The 22,728-nt window shown below is 42.4% G+C and overlaps 1 protein-coding gene across 1 annotated transcript in view; it reads right to left on the reverse strand.

Annotated features, from left to right (window-relative positions):
- Positions 1-22,728, reverse strand: part of FANCL (FA complementation group L) — a 158,573-nt gene that overhangs the window by 85,804 nt on the left and 50,041 nt on the right. The gene's annotated exons all lie outside the window — the stretch shown is intronic.

Here is a 22,728-nt window from a genome sequence, read left to right on the forward strand (position 1 = left end):
AAAGCGAAACTTCATCCTATAAAAGGGAAGTTCCACTTAACGCCCTCCTTCACTACTCTTCTAATTGTGACACTTTTTTTGAAGGGGGGGATGAGGGTACCTGGTTTTGACAGGTACCCATTCTCACTTCAAAGGGCTGCAGTGATCTACTAGAAGTTGCCCCCCCCCCCCCCCCCGTCTGCAACCTTCTGGGGTACATTATAGGTCCCAAAAGACTGTAAGATCATTCAAAGTGTAGTGTGGCTTGTGCATACACAGCGGGAAGCCAGCTGTGATGTCGCAAGGAGTCACAGCTAACTACCCACAGTAAACATGCCGGTGCTGGGCACCTGAAGACCAGCAAAGAAGCAGTTCAGATGAGCACAGGGCTGGACCCCTAGACATGTGAGGGTCTTTTTTATTAAAAGTCAGCAGCTACAGTATTTGTAGCTTCTGACTTTTCATTTGTTTGTAAAAAGATTTAGGAACAGCAGCTCATTCACCCCTTTTCTCAATCGTGTGGCATTACATTCAGCTGCTGGTAGCAAAGAAAAATACCTGGCATGAGCATGTTCCAATGCTAGGTGCCTTCTGCCCACCACTATTACATGGTTCCACAACCCTGTTTGAGCTCCAAGATGTTGGTTGGGTTAAGACCTAGGAGCTGAGCAGAGCGATTGGATATTGCATAAAGTGCAGCATAAACTGCTTGAGGGGGTGGAAGTAATTACCTTACTGGCTTCAATTAGAATCACTAACCTGAGCCATTTGACCTAACTCTTATCTTCATGATAGATACACTGCCCGGTCAAAAAAAATGCCGCCACCCAAAAAAAAAAAAAAAAAAAATTAAATTAAAATTGGACCGCCTTTAGCTTTGATTACGACACACATTCGCTGTGACATTGTGTCGATAAGCTTCTGAAATGTCACAGCTCAGTGAGGATATAATGCTTTCAGTCCTCGCTCACTGAGAGGAGGCGGTGTGGAGTACGGCCTCAATACAATACATACATACAGCTCACTGAGAGGAGACGGGCGGAGGCGGGGCAGAGCACGCAGTACAGCTCATCTCCTGTGTAATAATGCGAGATTTCATGCCCTGAGATACATCCCAGCACACACTGCGAATCGCCGAATGACGTAATCGCCGACCGAACCCGGAAGTGAGAAGAGGATAAATAAAGCAGAAAATAAAAAAAATAAAAACTTTCCATTGGTAAAAGTCGTTTTAAAGGGGATTACATACATCTAAAGTCACTAAAATGGGTGGAACTCCACTTTAAGTTCTGGACTCTGTGGTGGCCAATCCATGTGTTAAAATTATGTCTCATGCTCCCTGAACCACTCTTTTACAATTTGAGCCCGAAGAATCCTGGCATTGTCATCTTGGAATATGCCCGGCACATCAGGGAAGAAAAAATCCATTGATGGAATAACCTGGTTATTCAGTAGATTTAGGTAGTCAGCTGGCTTCATTCTTTGGGCACATGCAGTAACTATGCAATAGGATAGTTCCTGCATGCTTAGTTTAGTTAGTTGCTTAGTTAATTATCATTGAAGTTTGTTATAGACCTCCCAGTATTAATGAGGAGGTGGAGACTCAGCTCCTGGCACAGATAGAAAGGGCTGCAAGGGCTGAGACAGTATTACTAATGGGGGATTTTAACTAGTCAGACATTGACTGGAGTAATGGCACTGCTGGAACAGTTAGAAAATTTATAAACCTATTACAAGACAATTTTATGGTGCAGTTTATTGAGGCCTCCACTAGAAATGATGCTCTATTGGACCTGGTAATCTCAAACCATGCAGAGCTTATTAACAATGTTCATATAAAAGAACATCTGGGTAGCAGTGACCATAACATGATTTCATTTAATGTTAGCTGTAAGCAAAAAACGCATACAGGAAATACAAAAGCACTTAACTTTAAGAGAGCAAATTCTCCAAGGATGAGGGCTGCTCTCCAGGATTTAGACTGGGAGGGAATATTGGCATCGATGAGCACAGAACAGAAATGGGAATTTTTCAAAAATACTTTATGCAAACTCACTGCAAAATATATTCCCATGGGTAATAAGTTTAAAAGGCTAAAAATAAAACCTATGTGGTTGACGGCAAAGTTAAAAAAGCTATAGATAAAAAGAGCTTTAAAAAAAAAAAAAAAAAAAAGAAGAGGGAACACTATCATTGTTTAATTGTTACAAAGAATATAACAGAATATGTAAAAAGAAAATCAGGGACGCAAAAATTCAAAATGAACGACAGATTGCAAAAGATAGTAGGACAAACCCCAAAAAATTCTTCAAATATATTAACAGTAAAAAAGGTTAGGTCTGAGCATGTAGGCCCTTTACAAAATAATCAGGAGTGGGTGACTGGGGACAAAGAGTAGGCAAATTATTAAATACTTTCTTCAGCTCTGTATATACAAAGGAGCATGGGGGAGCTCATGACCATAATGAGGACGGTATTGACACAGCCCCAAATGATCCACAATGGCTCAAAAGTGACAAGTCCAGAAATATTTAGACAGAATAAGGGTGGATAAAGCGCCTGGACCAGATGGCATTCACCCACACATCCTAAAAGAATTGAGCGCTCTAATTTCTAAGCCTTTGTTTCTAATTTTTAGGGACTCGTTAAGGACTGGAATAGTACCACTGGATTGGCGCAGGGCCAATGTGGTGCCTATATTTAAAAAGGGATCAAAGTCTTTGCCAAGTAATTATAGACCTGTTAGTTTAACTTCTATAGCCGGGAAGATATTGGAGAGTTTAATAAAAGACCACATAGATGAGTTCTTGATGGAAAAAAATATTTTAGGCAACAGACAGCATGGATTCATGAGAGACAGAAGTTGTCAAACAAACCTGATTTCTTTTTATGAGGAGGGAAGTAAAACCTTGGACTGAGGGGTGGCTGTGGACATTGTATACTTGGATTTTGCAAAAGCGTTTGAAACAGTTCCCCACACACGGCTAATGTGTAAGGTAAAGTCCACCGGCTTGGAAAGATCGTTTTTTTAATTGGATAGAAAATTGGCTAAAAGATATAATTCAGAGAGTAGTGGTTAATGATTCTTACTCTGAATGGTCTAAAGTTATCAGTGGTGTACCCCAAGGTTCAGTGTTGGGACCCTTACTTTTTAATATCTTTATAAATTATAAATTTCATGTCAATGGAGTCTGGGATTAAAAGTACCATTTCAGTCTTTGCAGATTACACCAAGCTATGCAGTGGAATAACTTCTTTACAGGATGTCTCCAACTTACAAGCTGAACTCAATGCACTGTTTCATTGGGCAACTATGTGGCAAATTAGGTTTAATGTTGATAAATGTAAAGTTATGCACTTGGGGGCTAAGAATATGCATGCCTCATACATACTAGGTGGAGTAGAACTGGGTGAATCCATAGCGGAGAAGGATCTGGGTGTTCTGGTAGATCATAAGCTTAATAATAGCATGCAATGCCAAGCTGCTGTTTCCAAAGCAAGCAAAGTCCTTTTTTGTATTAACAGAGGCTTGGACTCCAGAGAGAGAGATATAATTTTGCCCCTGTACAAATCATTAGTAAGACCTTATCTGGAATATGCAGTTCAGTTTTGGGCACCAGTTCTTAAAAAGGATATTGGGGAACTGGAGAAAGTGCAGAGAAGGGCAACCAAACTGATAAGAGGCATGGAGGACCTCAGCTATGAGAAAAGATTAGAGGAACTGAATTTATTCTCTCTTGAGAAGAGGAGATAAGGGGGGATATGATCAACATGTATAAATACATAAGGGGTCCACATAGTGAACTTGGTGTTTGAGTTGTTCACTTTAAGGTCAACACAGAGGACAGGGGGGCACTCTTTAGAGGAAAACAGATTTCGTTTTCAAATACGGAAAGGTTTCTTCACCGTAAGAGCTGTGAAAATGTGGAATAGACTTCCTCCAGAGGTGGTTCTGGCTAGCTCACTAGCTTGCTTTAAAAAAGGCCTGTATTCTTTCCTAGGTGTACATAATATAAATGGGTACTACATTTTTTTTTAGGTAAAGTTGATCCAGGGAATATCCGATTGCCTCTCGGGGGATCAGGAAGGAATTTTTTTTCCCCTGCTGTAGCAAATTGGATCATGCTTTGCTGGGGTTTATTTTCGCCTTCCTCTGGATCAACAGCGGCTATAGGATTGTGTATATTATATGGGATTGTATGGTTGGGTTTTCAATACTGTTTTTTTTTTGGGTTAAACTGGATGGACTTGTGTCTTTTTTCAACCTGACTAACTATGTAACTCCAGGTGGCAACTTTTTTTTTTTTTGGCCGGCCAGTGTATATACCAATCAACCATAACATTATGACCACCTACCACAATCCAGCGAGGCATCAACTCCACTAGATCTCTAAAGGACAGCTGTAGTATCTGGCACCAAGCCATAAGTAGCGGATCCTTCAAGTCTTGTAAGTTGCAAGGTAAGGCCTCCTCAAACTCATTGTTGTGTGCCTCAAACCATTCTTGATTTCGTCAGACCAGGCAACCTTCTTCCATTGCTCCGTGGTCCAGTTTTGATGCTCACAATTCTACTATCTCCAACTCTATCCACTTTTAGGCGATCCCTGAAAACATCTTTTCAGAGAAGACTATCTTGCCCCCACCTAACAATGATTCTTTTATTTTCTTAATCAGCTCAACCCCCACAGTTATTACCTTTTGTATCACTTAACCCTCCCTCCTTAAAGTGGAGTTCCACCCTAATTTTATACTTACCTCCATCTTCTCGCTCCGGGTCACCTGAAAAAGAAATGGATAATCGCATTTTTTTTTTTTTTACTTACCTCGTAGCGAAGAAAATATACTTACCTTACTTCCTTCTTCCTCCTTCCTCGGCCGCGGCCCGTCGTCACTTCCTGGCTCTGCAATGATTCCTGGGAGCTGAACGTCATCGCTCCCAGGAATCATTGCGCCTGCAACGGCCCCAACGTCAGTTCCGGGGCGGGCGCGTCATCCCCTTCTAAACAGCTGGGACCGAAGAAGGTGGAAGAGGACGCTGAAGAGGATCTCGCTGGCTTCAAGCTGCCCACATCTGAGATGGCAGCGCTGGACAAGACGTTTTCAAGGTAAGTATTTGTCCTAACAGGTAAGTGCAACCCGGGACAGATCAGAGGCTAGCCATTGTGGAATGCACCAGCCCTGACTGTCCCGGGGGTATTTTTAAAAAAAAAAATATTCCAGGGCGGAACTCCGCTTTAATTGTAAGCTCTAACGAGCAGGGCCCTCTGATTCCTCTTGTATTGAATTGTATTGTGACTGTACTGTCTGCCCTAACATTGTTGATAAATACATAAATCCTGTATAATAATAAAATAATACAAAGCAACAAACTGTGATGCACTATGCATTTTGACACCTATCAGAATCAGCATTAAGGCTCCATGTACACGGGACGCTGGAAATGGCCGTTTAGGAGCAGTTGGGCGTTTTTTTAGAAGCCCCTGAACCCATCTACATTTTATCTTATCTGTCCATGTACACCAGGTCGTTTGCGGGCAATTGCGTTCAGGGACTGTTTTTAGAACGCAATTATTTGCGTTCGAACGTGTGTTTCCCGGCGTTTCAAACGCAAAAATGCGTCCGAACGCGACCAAACGTGATGACCCGCGTTTGGCGTTCGCGTTTTTCCATTTTAAAGGGGAATAATTTTTTTGACCTCTAGGAACGGTTCTAAACGCAAACGCCCGCTAAACGCCCGCTAAACGCGGGTACAAACGCGACCGAACGGACGTTTCAAACGTCCTAAAAATTCCAGCATTCAAAGGGACTTTTAACAACGTCCCGTGTACATGGACCCTAACTTTTCAGCAATTTGAGCTTCAGTAACCTTTCTTCCTCATGTGCATCAATGAGTCTTGGCCACCCATGACCTTGTCTCCGGTTTGCCAATTTTCCTTCCTTGGACCACTGCAGACTGGGTACATCCCACAACAGTTGCAGTTTTTGAATTCCTGACTTAACCATCTAGCCATTGCAATTTGGCCCTTGTCCAAAAAGCTCAAATCCTTATGCTTGCCCATTTTTCCTGCTTTCAAAACATCAACTTCAAGGACAACATGTTCACTTCCTGCATATGATAAGACTTTCAGGTGTCATTGTAACAAAATAATCCATGTTATTCACTTTAACGATCAGTGACCATAATGTTATACTGTACACTACTAAAAAATTAAAGGAACACTTTTTAATCAGAGTACAGCATTAAGTCAAATAAACTGCTGGGATATTAATCTGGTCAGATAAGTAGTGGAGGGGGTTGTTAATCTGTTTCAGCTGCTTTGGTGTTATTTAAATTAAAAACAGGTGCACTTGATGGACAACCCCCAAACCAGGAAATGTTTTACAAGTGGTGGCAACTGAATGTTTTTTCCCTACTTATTTTTTCTTACTATTTCACTGGTTTTGTATTTGGCTTGGGTCAGTGTCACTACTGATAGCATGAGGCAATACCTGGACCCTATAGAGGTTGTACAGGCAGTCCAACCCCTCCAGGACGGCACATCAATACCTGCCATTGGTAAGTGAAAAAGACTAGTGCGCTATAAAAACTATGTGAATGAAAGAACATAATAAATTATGACAATGTTGAAACATATAAAGAAAATTGTCCTTAGAAATTGTCCATAAACCACAAATGTGGTTGCATAAAAAATTACCATGAATATAGTGGCAATGAAGCAAACGTGCATAAAAATGAAACAAATTATTTCAAGAAAAAGTCAGTGGTGAAAAAAATGTTTCATGTCAATGGAGCCATAAAAAATAAGATCCAGCAAATGTTTCCTTGATAATATGTGGATTCACACAATTAATTAAGCAATTAAACATAATCTGAAAACCTGTAGTTAACATGCACTCAAGGTTTTGACTGGTCCCAACGGAAGATGAAATCCTTTGGAGTCCGGCGGTCCATGGATCGGGATACTTCTTATACGTCCAGGGCTATCCAGAACTCTCATGTTAATGAATGTAGACGCTGGTAGTGTGTTACCTCTTAAAACCACATTTATTACCAACCCTGGAGATGCAGGGCCAAGGTGCTGATGGAAGATGCCAAAACAACCCTGGTGACGCCGCCAGGTTGCACCTGAGTCTGTTTAGGAGCTCAGCGATGCCCAGATTCAGATCTGGGAAGAAATACCCCAGGACACCAGCCTTTGTCTTATTAGGAGCATGCCATGATGTTGTTAGGTATGCATAAAAGCACGTTGGGGCCATACAACTACTGAATACCATATTGAGTTGCTGCAATGAAATTTCAGAAAAATGGATTTGCCTGTCTGCATCATTATTTCACTTTGATTTTGGGGTGTCTTTGAAATCAGCCCTCTGTAGGTTGATAATTTTTATTTCCATCAAACTATGTGGCATCCTTTCATTCCTAACACATTACCCAGTCCATATCAGTATAGATATCCAGCATGAGATTTTTCCCCATTGAGATCGGATGTGTTTTCAAAGTGTTCCTTTAATTTTTTTTGAGCAGTGTATATATACACACATACATACACTAAATTACCAAAAGTATTGGGCGTGCCTGCCTTTACACGCACATGAACTTTAATGGCATTCCAGTCTTAGTCCGTAGGGTTCAATATGGAGCTGGCCCACCCTTTGAAGTTATAACCGCTTTAACTCTTTTGGGTTGGCCTCCTGAGATATGTGCAAACCTGGTAACTACAAGAAACGTCTTACCTCTGTGCTTGCCAACAAGGGTTTCGCCACCAAATACTAAGTCATGTTTTTGCTTGGGGATCAAATACTTATTTTACTCACTGAACTGAAACTTAATTTAAAGCATTTGTTTTATGTGTTTTTTTTTTCTGGATTTTTGGTTGATATTTTGTCTCTGTCATTTAAAATACACCTATGATAAAAATTATAGACCCTTCATTTCAGTGGGTAAACTTACAAAATCTGCAGGGGATCAAATAATTAATTTTCCCCACTGTATTCACACACACACACACACACACACACACACACACACACACACACATATATATATATATATACACATACATACATACACACACAGTATCTCGCAAAAGTGAGTACACCCCCCATTTTTGTAAATATTCTATTATATCTTTTCATGTGACAACACTGAAGAAATTACACTTTGGTACAATGTAAAGTCGTGAGTGTACAGCTTGTATAGCAGTGTAAATGTGCTGTTCCCTCAAAATAACTCAACACACAGCCATTAATGTCTTAACCACTGGCAACAAAAGGGGGTACACCCCTAAGGGACAATGTCCAAATTGGGCCCAATTAGCCATTTTCCATCCCCAGTGTCATGTGACTCGTTAGTGTTAAAAGGTCTCAGGCGTGAACGGGAAGCAGGTGTGTTAAATTTGGTGTTATCACTCTCACTCTCTCATACTGGTCACTAAAAGTTCAACATTGCACCTAATGACAAAGAAATCTCTGAGGATCTGAAAAAAAAAAGTATTGTTGCTACACATAAAGATGGCCTAGGCTATAAGAAGATTGCCAAGACTCTGAAACTGAGCTGTAGGATGGTGGCTAAGACCATACAGCGGTTTAACAGGACAGTTTCCATTCAGAACAGGCCTCGCCATTGTCGACCAAAGAAGTTGAGTGCACATGCTCAGCGTCATATCCAGAGGTTGTCTTTGGGAAATAGACGTATGAGTGCTGCCAGCATGGCTGCAGAGGTTGAAGGGGTGGGGGGTTAGCCTGCCAGTTCTCAGACCATACGCCACACACTGCATCAAATTGGTCTGCATGGCTCTCGTCCCAGAAGGAAGCCTCTTCTAAAGATGATGCACAAGAAAGCCCGCAAACAGTTTGCTGAAGACAAGCAGACTAAAGAAATGGATTACTGGAACCATGTCCTGTGGTCTGACGAGACCAAGATAAACTTATTTGGTTTAGATGGTGTCAAGAGTGTGCGGCGGCAACCAGGTGAGGAGTAAAAAGACAAATGTGTCTTGCCTACAGTCAAGCATTGTGGGGAGTGCCATGGTCTGGGGCTTCAGAGGGCTGCCAGCACTGGGGAGCTACAGTTCATTGAAGGAACCATGAATGCCAACATTTACTGTGACATACTGAAGCAGAGCATGATCCCCTCCATTTGGAAACTGGGCTCCAGGGCAGTATTCTAACATGATAACGACCCCAAACACACCTCCAAGTCGACCACTGCCTTGCTAAAGAAGCTGAGGGTAAATGTGTTGGACTGGCGAATGTCTCCAGACCTAAACCCTACTGAGCATCTTTGGGGCATCCTCAAACAAGGTCTCTAACGCCCACCAGCTCCGTGATGTCGCCATGGAGGAGTGGAAGGGACTCCAGTGGCAATCTGTGAAGCTCTGGTGAACTCCATGCCCAAGAAGGTTAGGGCAGTGCTGGAAAATAATGCTGGCCACACAAAATATTGACACTTTAGGCCCAATTTGGACATTTTGACTTAGGGGTGTACTCACTTTTGGTGCCAGAGGTTTAGACATTAATGACTATGTGTTGAGTTATTTTGACAGCAAATTTACACTGTTATACAAGCTGTACACTCACTAATTTACATTGTAGCAAAGTGTAATTTCTTCAGTGTTGTCACATGAAAAGATATAATAAAATATTTACAAAAATTTGAGGGGTGTACTCACTTTTGTGAGATACTGTGTGTGTATATATATATATATATATATATATATATATATATATATATATATATATATATATATATATATATATATATATACACACACACATACATACATACACACACAGTGCCTTGCGAAAGTATTCGGCCCCCTTGAACTTTTCGACCTTTTGCCACATTTCAGGCTTCAAACATAAAGATATAAAACTGTAATTTTTTGTGAAGAATCAACAAGTGGGACACAATCATGAAGTGGAACGAAATTTATTGGATATTTCAAACTTTAACAAAGAAAAAACCGAAAAATTGGGCGTGCAAAAGTATTCAGCACCCTTAAGTTAATACTTTGTAGCGCCACCTTTTGCTGCGATTACAGCTGCAAGTCGCTTAAGGTATGTCTCTATCAGTTTTGCACATCGAGAGACTGAAATTTTTGCCCATTCCTCCTTGAAAAAACAGCTCGAGCTCAGTGAGGTTGGATGGAGAGCGTTTGTGAACAGCAGTTTTCAGTTCTTTCCACAGATTCTCGATTGGATTCAGGTCTGGACTTTGACTTGGCCATTCTAACACCTGGATATGTTTATTTGTGAACCATTCCATTGTAGATTTTGCTTTATGTTTTGGATCATGGTCTTGTTGGAAGACAAATCTCCGTCCCAGTCTCAGGTCTTTTGCAAACTCCATCAGGTTTTCTTCCAGAATGGTCCTGTATTTGGCTCCATCCACCTTCCCCATCAATTTTAACCATCTTCCCTGTTCCTGCTGAAGAACAGCAGGCCCAAACCATGATGCTGCCACCACCATGCTTGACAGTGGGGATGGTGTGTTCAGGGTGATGAGCTGAGTTGCTTTTACGCCAAACATAACGTTTTGCATTGTTGCCAAAAAGTTTGATTTTGGTTTCATCTGACCAGAGCACCTTCTTCCACATGTTTGGTGTGTCTCCCAGGTGGCTTGTGGCAAAGTTTAAATGACACTTTTTATGGATATCTTTAAGAAATGGCTTTCTTCTTGCCACTCTTCCATAAAGGCCAGATTTGTGCAGTATACGACTGATTGTTGTCCTATGGACAGAGTCTCCCACCTCAGCTGTAGATCTCTGCAGTTCATCCAGAGTGATCATGGGCCTCTTGGCTGCATCTCTGATCAGTCTTCTCCTTGTATGAGCTGAAAGTTTAAAAGGGGCGGCCAGGTCTTCGTAGATTTGCAGTGGTCTGATACTCCTTCTATTTCAATATTATCGCTTGCACAGTGCTCCTTGGGATGTTTAAAGCTTGGGAAATCTTTTTGTATCCAAATCCGGCTTCAAACTTCTCCACAACAGTATCTTGGACCTGCCTGGTGTGTTACTTGTTCTTCATGATGCTCTCTGCGCTTTAAACGGACCTCTGAGACTATCACAGTGCAGGTGCATTTATACAGAGACTTGATTACACACAGGTGGATTCTATTTATCATCATTAGTCATTTAGGTCAACATTGGATCATTCAGAGATCCTCACTGAACTTCTGGAGAGAGTTTGCTGCACTGAAAGTAAAGGGGCTGAATAATTTTGCACGCCCAATTTTTCAGTTTTTTATTTGTTAACAAAGTTTGAAATATCCAATAAATTTAATTCCACTTAATGATTGTGTCCCACTTGTTGATTCTTCACAAAAAATTACAGTTTTATATCTTTATGTTTGAAGCCTGAAATGTGGCAAAAGGTCGCAAAGTTCAAGGGGGGCGAATACTTTCGCAAGGCACTGTGTGTATATATTATACACACCCACACACACATATATACATACACACACACACACAAAATTGTTCTGGGTCAGTGACTAAGTATTGAAACCATCCACGGGAAGTACAACCATCCACTGAAAGCTGTGCATGTGTCTCGACAAGCATGGCGAAAAAAACCTACACATGGCTAGGTAGGCTCTAGAGACCAAGATGCGACTGCAACTTTTGCTACCCTTGCTGCTACACCAATAATAATAGACTTCTGCAAAGCAGGGATACAACATCTGTTATATGGTGGCAGAGAATGGACAGTAGTGTTACAGTAATTGAGCTTTAATATCACTTGAACTCTTATAGATGTCATTTTGGCCATAATAGTTTTGAATGCAGCAGAAGATCCAACATTTTTAGATTTTAACTGCAGTAATGAGTCTCTGAAGCTTGGATGACTTACTTTTAAAAAGGATCTGCAGATTTTCAGTAAGCAAAGTTTCATTTAAAAAGAGGAGCTTCAGTCATATTTCTGAAAATTTAAAGTTAGCAACTACAAAAACTGTGCTCCCAAAACTGGGAGAACTTCCACTCGGATTACCTAGACGATCCAAGCAGGAGTGGGACAGGTACCTGTCAAAACCAGGAAACTGCCCGGGGAGAGAGAGGATGAGGAATATTGGGACATCCCCTTTTGGGTGAAGATTGACACTGCAATGTATGAGAGGTAGTTCACACTGTATAATCCTAAGTATCTCGCTAAATCCTAACCTGTATGACTTTTACTGTTAAAGTGAATGCATAGTCCAAGCTTTCTATTTTATTTTTGGATAGGGTAGAGAACAGTTAAAAACCCCATCTGTCAAGATTATTTTTTACTGACTGTATCCCATTGGAGAAATTTGTCTTAACTTCCTGTCCCAGAGGCACAACAGGCAGAGAGGGGAGATCCCTACAGAGTGGTAATTACCCTCTTATACAAATGTCACTGAAATAGGTGTCTGCATGGGAAGATTTCTTCATACTTCTTGATCTGGTAAAAACTCCGATTCTGGATCTCATCACGTTCGGTCTCAGAAGCAATGGTCACCAGGGCAAATAGATTAGGTGAATCCACTGGGTAAAGAGAAAGTAATACAACTTGACAAAAGGTTCTAATCCTTTCCCACTGTCTTCAAAAGTAAACGCTTTGGCGATACAGTATATCCTGTACATTTTAAGCCAAGTCTAAAATGTGCGTCCCATGATTCTTTTCATGGTATTAGAGCAGACCTGGGCAAATTGTGACCCCAGGGCAACATCCAGCCCTCTGGCTGTCCCTATGTGGCCCTCGATGCCTTCACTGTCAGTTTCCTTACTGAATGAGTAAAACTGTGGCTTAGGCACATGTTTTTACCAACCACCCATCTAAAGATTTAGGTCATGAGCAGTTGTACCTATTATTCCTAGTGCCAGGTGTTTGTCTTCTATATGTTTACGTACTTATGGACCTTCCCAAGTCAAAAATTAACATAAAGCAGTATGAAGTTAGGCCCTTCACAACAGTCCCAGTTTCTCATGTGGCCCTGGGACATATGTGGGAAGCTTAGCTGGCAATAATGACAGGAACCAGGGGAATAGAGTGGTCAGACGGTTGAAGCATAAAGGGGAAGAAGACAGTTATTTAATGCAAAATGCATTTCTCTGGAGCAGAAAAAAAAAAAACTGGGAGATTCTGTTACTGGAGATGTTGCAAAAAATCTGGAGCATCTATGACTGGAAATTCAACTTCAGTAAATAATATTTTTACTGCGCCTGCAATTCAGCTTTAATATAAATGAAGGAGAAGAAGAATGGGGGGGGGAGGACAGCTTGTCTGTAACATAACTCATGTCATCCTTAATCCTATGCTATCTAAAGTAAACAGAGCATGCTGTAAGTTTTTTCTTTTTTTTCCCCTCAAATGCTTTTTTGTCACAGTTCTCCAACAATGCCTAGATAATAGCTGTAAACATTTAGTGCAAAAAAACTGTATTTTTGACATACCGTAAAATCCTTTTCTCTGAAGTTCATTGACAGACGCAGCTCCATATCTTCTTGACGATTGGGTTATGCTGCCCCCTACGGGAGCAGGACACTAGGCAGGAAAAAAACTTTACCACACCTATGGGGCAGCCCCTGCAGGCATACACCCACACACTCTGTTATAGCCTTTGTTTCATTGCAAGCAGTGTTTAGAAGAAAAAATAATTAGAGGGGCGGGTGCTGCTTCTGTCAATGAACTTCAGAGAAAAGGTTTTTATGGTAAGTCAAAAATCAAAAATCCAGTTTTCTCTATCATTCATTGACAGACACAGCTCCATATCTTCTTGACCATTGGGACGTCCCTAAGCATTATTTGCATGAGGGGTGGGAAAAACAATGCAAAGAAAGAACGTAATTCCCCAAAGGCTAAACTTAGCCAACCAGGTAACATGGAGCTCAACCAGGAACAACCGGAGCTCACCTAAAAACAACATACACCCTCAAAGAATTGTTTCTCTTTTAAACAGCAGCCTGCAACCAAGTTGCTGCCTTGCAAACTTGCATCACAGATGCCTGATGGCGAAAAGCCCAAAAGGGCACTCAGCACCCTAGTAGAATGCACCTTCACAGGAAAAGGAGAAACCTGACCCTTCAGTGAATAAGCCTTGAACAACCGTCTGCCTGATCCATCTGGATATAGTTGCAGCAGACACGTCCAATCCTTCTCGAGGTCCTTCGGGGAGGACAAAGAGAGTCTGATTACCTGAAAGATTCAGTAGCCTCCAGGTAAACTCGAATTGTCTGAATCACATCCAAAGAATGCAAAGAAATTTTCTTGGGATGCTTGGGCTAAGGACAGAGTGAAGGCAGCACAATGTCTTCATTCAGATGAAAATCAGAAACCATCTTAGGAAGGAACGACTGATGAGGTTGAAGTACCACTTTATCTCTGTGGACCACCAGATAAGGTGAACGGCAGGTTCAATTCAGATACTCTGCAGGCAAGAGTAATAGCAACCAAAAAGGCAACCTTCTGTGACAGTGCAAGCAGAAGAATCTCCCTAATGATCTCAAAAGGAGGCTTTTGAAGAACAGTTAAGATCCCACAGAGGTAGCAGGGATTGCCTCTGAAGAGCCATATGGCGAACCCCTTGTATAAAAGTGCGAATCAAGGCATGTGTAGCTTAAGGGCGTTGGAAGAATACAGCTAAAGCCGACACTTGGCCTTTGATAGTGCCCAAAGCCAACAGCTGTTCAACTCCTTTTTGAAGAAAGGTCAAAATCCTAGCCACCAAAAACAGGCGAGGATGCACCTTCAGCGATTCACACCATGAGATGTACGATTTCCGCGTACAATGATAAATCTTCCTGGAAGTAGACTTCTTGACCTTCAACAGTGTAGGAATCACAGAATCAGAAAGACCTCTATCCTTCAATACTTGGCTTTCAACAGCCACGCCATTAAAGCCAGCGACTGTAAAGCAGGATGGAAGATCGGCCCTTGAGACAGCAGATCTTCCCTGAGAGGAAGTCTCCAAGGAGCATCAGCGACCAACCTTACCAGATCTGCATAACAAGACCAACGAGACCAGTCTGGGGCCACCAGAATGACCGGAAACCCCTCCACCTCTATTCTGCGCAGAAGCCTCGGCAGGAGTTTTAGCGGAGGGAACGCATAGATCAGCCGATACTGACCCTCAGGAGCCACCAGTGCTTCTGAGGCATCGGCCAGAAGATCCCTTGACCTGGCTAAAAACCTCTAAACCTTCTTGTTAAGTCGAGAAGTAAACAGGTCGACATCGGGAGTCCCCCACCAGACACACAGGAGGCAAATCACCTCCGGGTGCAGGGACCACTCCCCCTGATCCAACACATGATGACTCAGGTATTCCGCCTGCCAGTTTTCCACACGTGGCATGTGTACTGCAGTAAGGGCTGGAACAAACTTTTTCGCCCATTCCAGGATCTCAACCACCTCCCAGGCCGCCAAAGACACTCTTGGTGCCCCCTTGATGATTGATGTAAGCCACAGATGTGGCATTGTCCGATTGAATCCAAACTGGACAACCCTGTAAACTAGTTGTCCAGTGACTCAGGCAAAGCTTTATCGCTCTGAGATCATCCAAGTACCCCAGTACCGTAATCTCCCTTTGTCGCAGTAATGCCAACATCAGAGCCAACACTTTGGTGAAGACCCTGGGGGCGGAGGAGAGACCAAAGGGTAACGCCACAAATTGATATTGCTCTTCTCCTACAGCAAAGCGAAGAAAACAGGGATGTGGAGATATGCGTCCTTGATATCTTTGGAGGCCAAAATGTCACTATGGTGTAGAGACGCCACACTACTGTGCAAATGGACTCCATTTGAAACATCTGTACCCGTACAAACCGGATCAGAGCCCTGAGTTCCAGGATTGGACATACTTTGCCTTCTCTCCTGGGCACAGTAAACAGGTTTGAATAGAACCCCTGAAAGCGTTCCCGAGAAGGAACCGACACAATCACCCCTTGCGACAGCAGATCTTGTACTGCCTCTCTTAGATCCCTTACCCGTCCAGGGATAGGCGTAGATTGGACGGGAAGAACCTGTCCTGACGATCGAGACTAGAATTCAATCTTGTAACCTGATCAGATCAGTTTGTCGACTGATTTGTCCTGAATCAAGGAAATCCATGGTTCCGGAAAGAAGCAAAGATGTCCCCCCACCGCAGAAATGGGTGAGGGCGTCCCTTCATGCAGACGAGGATTTGTCAGCAGATCCAAATTGGCCTGTTCTCAGATTACCCGACCATGTCTTCTTGGTACCCCCAGAAGACCTGAATGGCATAGCTCCTTTCTCCTGTGACCTGGAGGCACAAAAGGGCCGCCTATGAGCAGCAAATGAAGGCCCCCGTCTATTACATGGTGCCTTGCCCTTGGTGGGTTGGGGTAGAAGAGTACTCTTCCCACTCGTAAGGTCTTTGATCAACTCATCCAGGGAGGATCCAAACAACCTGTCCCCCGTAAAGGGAAGGTCAGAAAGAGCCTTTTTGGAAGCCTGGTACGCAGACCAGCTTTTCAGCCACACCATGCGTCTAATAGCAATCCCCACCGCAGACACTCTGGCTACCAGTGGAGCCGTAACCAGTGACGCATCACATATATACAGAAGGGTTTGAACCATTTGGTCCGTTAGCTCTATCAGGCCCGGTGAGAGCTGCTCTGTTTCTAAGTCACCTTTTAGCAACTTTGCCTATTCTGTGATGGTATGTGACACCAGAGTGATCACAAAGACCGGTTTTAGTATTGAGCCCGCTAACACATGCAAATGGCGGGACTGAGACTCAATCTGTCTATCCACAGGGTCTGTAAATACTGGGGACTCTTCCACCGGGACCACAGTAGACTTGTTTAGTTTGGAAACCGGATGATCCACCTTTGGTGGCACGGTCAACCTAGTGGAAACCGCATCCCAGAAGGGGTAACGCCCTTTAAGTGCTTAGGCACCACTAACATTTGTTTGATGCGCCCCCACTGTTCATTGACAATGTTGTCAAAAAGTTCTAGACAGGAAAACACCTTCCCCGACTTCTGGGATTTGCAGGTGCCAAAAGACACATGCGACCCTGACGCTGTAGACCCATCTGCCATTTTTAAGGTTTCCTGCACCGACACTATAAGTGCCTCCATCAGCGCGCAGCAGCTGATGAGGAAATGTCCTCTTCGCCATCAGAATGCGAAGACACAGATCCACCAGGATGGTATGCATCCGGTGTGGCCACATCTATCTCAGAATCTGAGGATACTAAAGAGGCAGGTGAAGGCAAAGGGCACTTTCGGCTAGTGGCATTTTTTTAAAAATAAATCCAATTTTGACACCAGGCTTTCCCGCAACCACACTGAGGGGGTCTATAGACGAGATTTGACACTGGGACTCCATTAGCACTGAGTATAAAAAAGGCAATGTCACTTTAAGAGAAGTTGCAAAAAACGCTTTCCGCACCGCTGCATCAGCGGTACCACAAATCCCAGCCCTAACACAGCCTGCAGCAGGGTGAGTGGGGAATACCTACATGGACCCCAGGAACATACCACCAAAACGGCCTGGAGGCTTCAGGAATGTTCTGTGCAGAGAATAGAAAGGATCTGGCGCAGGAAACAGAAAAACACCTGGGTCATGCCTCACTTGCTGTCCAGCGAACGTGGACTTCAAGAAAATGGCCGCCCCATGCAATCATATGGGGAACTACCAAAACATGGCGGCTCATGCATTTCAATGAGAGACTTTTTACATTGATGCAGAGCAGAAAAACTACAGCAAAATGGCGGCCCCAAAGGCACGCCATGCGGTCTCTAGGACCCCCCAGGGCATCCTAGAGTCCAGAGGCATCAGGGGGTCCCCAGGAAGAGACCCCACCAGGAAAACCCCCCCCCCCTTGCAGAACCACCACAGCTGCCACAATACATCTGCCCCCCCAGGGGTAGGAACTTGTTTGTGGGGGAGGGGACAGCCGAGGGGGGTCTGGTATCACAGAGAGGCCAGGGGAACCAAGGGATACCCAAGGTTCTGACTTTCCCAGGGAGGGGCCCACGTCCACCCCAAAACCACCAGAGATTTGGGGGGACACTTACTCACCATACCACGGCATCAGGTGGGCGCCACTCCGAACAGACTACCTCTCCATCCTGGGTGGGGTATACAAAGGAAAGAGATACACTGCTCAAGGTAATGGGAAGCTTGATGACCAACAGCGGTGCTCACCCCGGCTCGCCTCCGTGGACAGTCAATAATGAAAAGAAATGGCTGCACTCAGATGTGGTCAAAATCCAGGTTTATTGGACATCCCAATGTGGCAAAAAAGTGGCAAGGTAGACGCATTTCACACACTAATATGTGTGCTTAATCATTACCATTAATCATGATCATCATTAATGATTAAGCACACATATTAGTGTTTGAAACGCATCTACCTTGCCACTTTTTTGCCACATTGGGATGTCCAATAAACCTGGATTTTGACCACATCTGAGTGCAGCCATTTCTTTTCATTATTACCCTGGGTGGGGTGCTGACAGTCAGGGGGGTATGCTGGGACTCAGCACATCCCAGGTGATGTGCGTCCTGGTGAGGCGTTTCACTCGCGGGCCCGCCCACGTCCATTAGGGCTCTGTCGTGGCGAGGCCTAATGCTGGACTTTAACCTGCTCATGCTCAGTGGCCAGGCTGGGAGACCGTAAGGATCTAGGATATCCAGTCTGAAACCCAGCTGGCTGTTGCTTGTAGTTCTCTCAGGAACACTAACTAAAAAATAAAGTCTTACAAAAAAAGGTTCCCAATAAAAAAACAGCTAAGACCAAAGTTCCAGCAGAGAACTAGGTCCTACTTCTAAACTAGGCAGAAACAAACTGAGGGCTATAGCAGACTGTGTGGGTGTATGCCTGCAGGGACTGCCCCATAGGCGTGGCAAAATTTTTCCTGCCTAGTGTCCTACTCCTGTAGGAGGCAGCATACCCTAATGGTCAAGAAGATATGGAGCTGCGTCTGTCAATGAACGATAGAGAAATCTACTTGGTCTCTCTTCACTTTAGCTTCCTTTATCCCTCCTTTCCCTGATGGTTAGGATTATTTATTTTTTAATTTTTTCAATTTGCTGACTTCAGCCATTAAAAAAGGAAACTTCAACCAATTAGGAAAGGAGGGCTGACATCATTTGATCCAAAAAGACTGAAAACTTGACTCAACTGCTATGTAGGGATTGCTAGAGAGACGTGGCATGAGGGAGGGAAAAATAAAAATATGTGCAAAACTGCTGTTAGATGGGATAAAAAAGAAAAGGTTGGCATCTGTATCCCTCAGCGGGGTCCAGGATCAAGATTTTATGGCAAGTCCAAAAAGCATATTTTATTTCTTATCCATTAAGGGACACAATAATTTGACCACAGTCAGGATTTCAAAAAGCAATCCAACTTACAATGGGCAGCAACATTCATTGCATATAAAACAAAGAAGGAAAACCGATATAGGGCTGAAAATAGCCAAGCTCTTCAATAATTATTATTCTAAACTTTTTATAACAAACCACCACAAAATAAACCAGCAAACTTAGCAGAGAACAAATACTTAGAGACTACCTAGTTCAGTGATGGCAAACCTTGGCACACCAGATGTTTTGGAACTACATTTCCCATGATGCTCAATACACTGCATAGTACAAGAGCATCATAGTTCCAAAGCATCTGGGGTGCCAAGGTTCGCCATCACTGACCTAGTTCAATGCAACATGCCTACACCATCCCAAAAACAAATAGATAAACTAAAAAACCTATATCCAATGAAGAATTAGCTGCTGCCATTAAAGATTTTAAAACAGGGAAAAGCCCCAGACTAGATGGCTTCACATCACAATAATACAAACTACAGTATATGCACCCCTTATTACTAAACCTCTAACAGAAGCACTTAATTTAATAAAGAAAAGAACACGACCAAAGAATTCCTGCTTGCTTATATTTCGGTCATACCAAAACCTGACAAGGACTCCACTGAGTGTCCAAACTACAGACCAATATCCCTTCTGAATATCGATCTAAAACTACTGACCAAAACATTAGCTAACCGGATCAGACCTCTTCTAGAAAAACTGATAGGCCAAGAGCAAGTAGGCTTTTTTTGCCTGGAAGGGAGGCAGGAGACAAAATAATAAAAATCTCTAAAACTGTACATACGGTACACCAAAAAAAAAAAAAAATCGAAGGCCTTCTGCTGTCAACTGACGCAGAAAAGGCCTTTGATAGAGTAGAATGGGACTATATGTTCTCTAACTGCAAACACATTAGATTAGGAAACATAATGATGATGTGGATAACATCATTATACAACAAACCACAACCGAGAATTAAAGTTAATGAAGTCTATTCTGAACCAATAAGTATATAAAATGGAACTAGACAGGGTTTCCCCCTATCTCCCCTTTTATTTATCCTAACCCTGGAATTAGGACTATTAAAATGCAAAAAGTGATACATGGATTCCAAATAAATTACAAATGACTACAAAGTCGCAGCCTTCGCAGATGATTTCTATTTTTTTTTTGTTACCCAAACACATATCTCAATTCCAAATCTAAATAAAACTTTCCAGCTGATTAAATATTTTTTCAAGAAAAATCACAGCAAATTTAAAGCAATGGTTCGAACCTTACACTCTCAAAGATATAGAACTATCAATTAAAAACTGCCCATATCTAGGCATTAAACTGACACCAAAACTAGAGTAACTTTTCAAATACATATTTCCAACCAATACTCAAAAAAATAGAAACTGATCTTATAAATTGGAATACTAAGTCATTCCCATGGTTTGGTAGAGCCTCTATCTTAAAAATGACAGTTTTACCAAGACTAATATACTTGTTACATGCGCTAAAAATTGAGATACCACCCTCCTTCTTTACAAAACAAACAAAAAATCCAAAGAAACTTTCTTTGGGCAAACAGAAACCCAAGAATCCAACAAAAAATTCTCATCCTTCCAAAAATGAAAGGGGGAATTGGCCTTCCTGACTTTAGGAAATACTTTTATGTGACTCATCTTGCCAGAATAATAGACTGGCATTACCATTCAAAAAATAAAAACTGGGTTGACTTAGAAAGGTCATGGCCACACATACACTCATTACCATCCATGGACAGACCCCCAAAATACCCAACAATAATCAAGAAACATACCCTAATAAATACAACATTGAATATTTTTCTTAAAATTGCAAGGATCCACAAATTATCCACTAAACCAGGACCTCTACCTCACAGTTTCACAATTTGTGGGAACCCTGGTACCTTTTCTACCTATCTGAGGACTACAAGAATCTGATAGGGTAACAAAATTAAATGCCTTTTCTTATGGTGTGTTAATTGCTTACTCTGTAATACATCTGTTAGTCTGTTCCAAATTTTTCTCTTTTTCCTTTCCCAAAAGTCATTCAACCAAAAGATTGTTATATAGTTGAGTGCGAAAAAAGTACAATAAGCATTATATATATCCAAATATGTTATTAGGATTTAAAGTGAATCCTACCTTACATGTGATGTATATGAAATACAGAATAATTAACTGTATATATATATATATATATATATATATATATATATATATATATATATATATATATATTAAACTGTTGTTTTCATGTTAAAAAAATCTAAATATGATGTACAACATGTCCATTACAAGCTGCCAATTTAGGGAGTAACAGAGCCCTCCACCTTTGGTACTTGTCTGCCATGCATAAGACTGACCCAGGTCCACGAACCTCTCCCTTCCCTCCCTTGGATGTAGCATCAGTGTCCCAAGCACAGAGCCAGATTTCGGCGCATCTGTATGGACAGCAGCCCATGCGAGACACCAGTTTAGATGCTTGAAATAAGCAATCAAAACTTAAGCACAAAGCTCCAAAGATGTGTACCATGTGTTTCAAGAAAAGGAGACGATAGCGAAGTGGTCCTTTTTGAGGGAATCTGCTCATTTTGACACAGTCTGACAGATTAAAGTCACTACCAATTTTGAATGGAGGGTAAGACATCCACACTCGGTCCCTCAGCATTACATTGTGAAATTGGTGATGGTGGTGGTGGGGGGGGGGGGGGGCTGGCGGATTTTAAAAAGGTGCTTAGAGGTGTAATAGAAGAGGTAGCTCCCAGTGATTCAGCTCAAATGGCCCTAGTTACCACATAAATCTCAGGACTCAGGAAATTTCTCCGCTGCTAACACAGTACACTAAGGTCTCAAAAGTGCCACAATGCAGAGCCAAGCAGTGCCTGACTGTCACATCCTAGGCTAGTCCTGCATGTCCATTCCGACAGGGTCCGGTTACAGCATCCTGCAAAGCTAATGAAAAAACTTTGATCTGGATAGCAGTTATATAGATACCTGCTCAGGACTGTAACAAGAAAACTTGATTGAAGTCACTGAGGAAAAATTCCAAGGAAAAAGCTTGCCTGAGAAAGAAAATAGACTTTTCTCAGCAGGGCTAAAAAAGGGTCACACCACCTAAGGACACTAGTTCACTAGTTCTCTAGGTCATACTGTAGTTCCTAATTCAGTGTTCAGCAGCCTTGTCAACCTTATCAGCCTTATCAGGATTACCTTAGATTGTAAGCTCCTTGAGGGCAGGGACTGATGTGAATGTGCAATGTATATGTAAAGCGCTGCGTAAATTGACAGCGCTATATAATTACCTGAAATAAATCAGGAGAAACGTATTGCAGACTATGTAAAAGATTCTATATACTTGCCTGTCTGGCAACCAGTGTATTTAGACCTGGCTCTCTTGAACAACTTCTAGCGTCCACACTATTTGCAACTTCTGGGAGTGTTAAAT

This window comes from Pelophylax lessonae (assembly GCF_965119305.1).
Source record: "Pelophylax lessonae genome assembly, chromosome: 3".
Lineage (NCBI taxonomy): Eukaryota > Metazoa > Chordata > Amphibia > Anura > Ranidae > Pelophylax > Pelophylax lessonae.